The sequence below is a fragment of the Lolium rigidum genome, chromosome 1 (genome assembly GCF_022539505.1).
Source record: "Lolium rigidum isolate FL_2022 chromosome 1, APGP_CSIRO_Lrig_0.1, whole genome shotgun sequence".
Lineage (NCBI taxonomy): Eukaryota > Viridiplantae > Streptophyta > Magnoliopsida > Poales > Poaceae > Lolium > Lolium rigidum.
In genome coordinates, this window is record NC_061508.1 from 271,310,764 (window position 1) to 271,316,232 (window position 5,469).

The following is a 5,469-nucleotide window of genomic DNA, read 5'->3' on the forward strand; positions in this document are numbered from 1 at the left end:
ATCTTACATTCGTAATATTTACTTGGCCAAATATTTTTTTTCGGTTCGTGCTATTATTTGCGTGCAGATTTTTTTCCCCCGCTTCAATACAACTTCAGATCGGAACAAACTCCGATTACTTCGCCGCGCACAGTCGCACGCCCGGGGGCTCGCCCGCCGTAAACTCGACAGCGCGTACTCGCCTCACTCGGCGGCACGCCCGTCGTGGATCCATCACATCGACTATTTCCGGCCAGGCGTCGCACGCCTACATCGACTGTGCCATCTGCACGACTTGCATCCACATCGGTGCACCCGATAAAAAGCCAAGTTGTTTTCTTCCTCCAAGATTCACTTATTTATTTATTTTTGACATACTCGAATACTCGGGGGCTGCGCCATTACAATATTACAACAAATACACCCGACACTCGGGGGCTGCGCCATTACATTGTTACCGCGAATACACCAGATTACTCGTGGGTATATCTTCCTCGACTCAGTGGATTTATTTTTTCTTCGGCTTAGTGGAGTTATTTCTTCGGCTCTGGACTTCTTCGGCTAAGTGGATTTATTTTCTTCGGTTCTGGATATATCTCCTTCGGCTTAGTGGATTTATTGTTGGCTTAGTGAAATTACCTTCTTCGGATCAATAGATTTATCTTCTTCGGCTTACTGGATTTGTCTTCTTCGGATTCATCTTATAAGGTTATCATTGGTTTCCTTTAATATAATACTACCCGACGCATTTCCGGGTTAGTGGATTTATCATCTATGATTATTACTGGATTTATTCTCTTCGGGTCAATGGATTCATCCTCTATGATATCGACGGATTCATCTTCAATATGCTTCATATTTAATGGCGCAATCTTCAAAGTGGATTCATCTCAAATACTTCATCTTGGATTCATCTTCAGTACTTCATCTTTAATGACATAATCTTCAATGGTTTAATCTTCAAACAATGTCATCTCCAATGGCGTAAATTTTCAGTGGATTCATATTATATTGACAATGGCTTCTTCTTAAATGGCTTCACCTCATATGACGACGCGACTCCGTCAACTTCTTCCGACATCACAGCTAATACTCGGGGGCTCGACAATGACTTCGCCCCTGAGCATAATTACAACATATTCCAGGCGACCACGACTTCTTCATCAATGATTTGGAACCGTCATTACCAGCAACCTCGATACATGCAGTATAACACTCGGGAGCTCGACAACGAATTCGTCGCAGGTCACAATTGCGGCACCGCGTCTAAGTAACAATCATGATATCACCACATCAGTGCTCGGGGGCTCGGCTATTTCTTTATAATTTGTTGGCACCTACTTTTGTTATTTGGTGGTTTCTATTTCGGCTCGATTTCTTCTTTGCACTCGAAGACTTTATTGCGCGTCGACTCCGTCGTATCTAATAAGCTAAGTGTTTCTTTTTAATTTACATAAAGTTGATTATCATTTACTTTTGCCGCACACGACACTCGGGGGCTGTGCGGCATAAATTCACTTTACATATCATTGAATCTGGGCATCTGACACCGCATGCGAAAAAGAGAGTCAAAGAAAAGATAGAAAAAGTTTGTTTATTTGTGCAGGAGAAAGCAAATTTAAAAGTATGCAAGTTCTTGAGCCTATGTCCGGATGCGCGCACCCGACCATAGCCTCGGGGGCTACTCCCATCGGGAGCGCTGGCTGCGCATCCGAAGAAATTATCCTCAAGGAGAACCCGACGAAATCTTATTCAGGGAGGAACCCGACGAAATCAAGAGAGAACGCGATGAAATCTTCTTCAGGGAGGAACCCGATGAAATCAAGAGAGAACCCGACGAAATCTTCTTCAGGGAGGAACCCGACAAAATCAAGAGAGAACCCGGCGAAATCTTCTTCAGGGAGGAACCCGACGAAATCAAGAGAGAACCCGATGAAATCTTCTTCTGGGAGGAACCCGACGAAATCAAGAGAGAACCCGACGAATCTACTTTAGGGAGGAACCCGACGAAATCTTGAGAGAACCCGACGAAATTGTCTTTAAGACAGAACTCGATGAAATCTTATTCAAGGAGGACCCGGAGAATTATCTTCAAGGAGGTCTCAAAAAATTATCTTCAAGGAGGTCCCGAAAAATTATCTTCAAGGAGGTCCCGAAGAATTATCTTCAAGGAGGTCTCGAAAAATTATCTTCAAGGAGGTCCCGAAAAATTATCTTCAAGGAGGTCCCGAAGAATTATCCTCAAGGAGGTCTCGAAGAATTATCTTCAAAGATGACCCGAAGAATTGTCCTCAAAGAGGAGCCGAAGAAATTTTCTTGAAGGAGGAACTCGACGAAATTTTCATCAAGGAGGAACCCAAAAAAAAAGGTTTACAAATCTTCGGGTTCATTGACTCGTCATATTGTTCCAAGCAAGAGCATCGGTGATGTTCCCGACAATATAGAATAACCAATATATTCAGTTGTCTCATCAAGCCCGAGAGAAAAATAGAAGAACCCACAAAATGGGTCATTGCATCAGCCGAACAAGGCACTTGACAAAATATTCTCAGAGCGCCAAAGTCGCGAATAATCTCTGAATGCCGTAAAACTCTGCGAAGGTAAGACCCCGGGATCCGTCCTGTGTGGCGTGGCATCGCCAAAGACTGCGCTCTGCTACTTTTTTTCACATCAACAGATGTGAAGAAATATCCCGGCGGACGCGCTGTGGACCCGATAACATTACTGGAATTTGGATCATGGTAAGTCCTTAAGCGGCACGTGACGAATTACGCCAGGTCCCGAGATCATGTCCAGGGACGTGATCTTGAAGTAGGTTCTTGCGGGATTGCCACAAGAGCAGTTAACTGGTACCTGATCCGTCAGATGAACCAGCCCCATTTACCATTATCCTTGAACAACATAAATAGCAACGGCCTGGAGTCGATAAAAAGAGGGGTTGCGCCTAGAAATATGGTTAAGTTCGTTATTGAGTAGTACAACTTGAGTCTATGCCCAGGTGCAAGCACCTGTCCATAGGCTCGGGGGCTACTCTTATCAAGAGCATTGTTCACCCTCTCAATAAGATACAAGAAAGAGGAAAAATTGTGGAGTCGATTAAAAGCAAGTTGAGCCTACACCCAAGTGCAAACACTTGGCTGTAGCCTCGGGGGCTACTCCCATCGGGAGCGCTGGTCGCGCACCCGATAGAAAAATAACTTCGACAACATCTACGACAATCAAGCTTTGTAGACTCAACTCGATTCTACGATTCGAGTGGAGCCTACTCCCATCGGGAGCCCATGGATTTCATCAAGTCCTCCAGAAATATAGTTAACTTCTTCATCGAGTAGTACAACTTGAGTCTATGCCCAAGTGCAAGCACTTAGCCATAGACTCGGGGGCTACTCCCATCGGGAGTGCTGTCGCGCACCCGATAGAAAAATAATTTCAAGAATCGTCGACATCATCTACACTACACATGATCTACGACATGGACCTCGCCTTGTATTTTCTTTGACTTCGGAGATGATTATGCTTGGAGTCTCTACGCAAGTCTTCGACTTCCCTAGACACTCGGGGGCTACTGACATGGGTATACCCTTCGGGTACCCATTATTGGTATACCTGGATCGGCTCGGCCCAATATGGAGAAGGCCCAACAAGGCAACCCGAAGAAGTAGTCGACTAGGACTCTTGTAAAACCCTAGACTGGTTGCATATATAAAGCTAGCCAGTGCACCCGAAAGAAAGAGGCCAACAGATAGACAGCATAGCTCCGCCTATGGCGGTGACAAGGTATCAACTTGTCAATGCCTATGGATTGTAGGCTAGGGTTTAGTTGGAAGTAGAGGGCAAGTAGATCTCGAAGGTTTCAGCCGAAAAGTACTCGACGATTATGAAAACTAGGGTTTGTAAACAATGATTCGATGATCTCTGTGTCCCTCGACTCCCCCTTATATAGGAGGCGGAGCCGAGGGATTCGTGTAGTACAAGATACATAGTCCGGGAAGGTTTCTAACTCATCCCGCAAGATTACAAATAACACTTCCTATTACAACTCTATCTTTCCTTAAATATATCTTGGGCTTCCGAATCTTCTTATTCTTCGGGTAGTGGGCCTTCAGTAAACCCCGGGTACTATCTTCGGCAGGCCCATTTGGGATGCCTATGTCAGTAGCCCCCGAGATTTTGCTTGAATCGTAGGGTCAAGGAAAATCTCCACTGTTTATCTTTATTCGACAGCTTTAACTTTTCTCTATTTTTCCTCATTGACATCTATATTGTACAGGGATAATGGTAATTGGGGCTAGTTCATCTGACGGATCAGGTACTAGTTAACTGCTCTAGTGGCAATCCGCAAAAACCTACTTCAAAATCACGTCCCTGGACATGATCTCGGGATACCGGTGTAAACTTCGACGGGTGCCGCTTAAGGTCTTACCATTCCGTCGAGTCCCGCAAAGTTTATCGGGTACCTAACGCGTCCGTTAGGATTTTTCTTCGTATCTGTTGATACGGATAAAAGTAGCAGAGCGCAGTCTTCGGCGATGCCACGCCCAGCAGAACGGATCTGGGGTCTTACCTTCGCAACTTTGCGGCATTCAGAAATTGATCGCAACTTTGGCGTTCTGAGAATATATTGTCGAGTGCTTTTTCAGCTGTTGGAATGGCACATTTTATCGAGTCAAAGATGACTTATATTGCTCTCCCGATGGGAGTATATGTAGAGTTAATTATAACTCGAAATATACTCTTTTGCTCTTCTATCTTTCTTTTTTCTCTTTCTTTCTTTTATAATTTCATCGGGCACGCGACAGCGTTCCCGATGGGAGTAGCCCCCGAGGCTACAGCCAAGGATTTGTTCTTGGTTGTAGGCTCCACGCCTCATGCCGCTATATTCTCTTTTTATCTCCCGAAGTTTTATAATTTCTCGGGTGCGCGAACAGCGCTCCCGATGGGAGTAGCCCCCGAGGCTATGAACAAATATTTGTATTTGGTCATAGGCTCAAGCCATTTCTATTTTGTCTGTCTAGATCTTTTTTCATTTTTTCCAAAGTAGCCCCCGAGCATTTGATCAGAAACTTGTATTTGATCAAAGGCTCAATCATTATTTTTCCGTGTCGCCTTTTATGAAGCTGTTAAGTCGAATTTTTTCTTCTGTCAAGATGATGTTGTTGCTGACGATAGCCTCGATTGCCTGTCAAAAATTTGTGACAAGCCTTTTCTCGCTGCCATGCGGGCCCAATTAATCCACTATCTTGACACGTCGTGCAAGTGGGGGACACACGTCCTCCGCTTTTTCTGGCGCACGCACCGTAACTTCCGCGACGTTGAATTACTTTTTTACCCTTGATGCCACGTGGCTATCATCTGTCACACATTTTCCTTATCCAACGGTTCGTCGTTTCACCGCACCCCTATATAAATTCGTCTTCTTCCTCCTTGGACACTTCCGCCCGCGCCGTCTTCCTTCTCTCAGCTGCAAATTTCTCCTGCGATCCACAACTC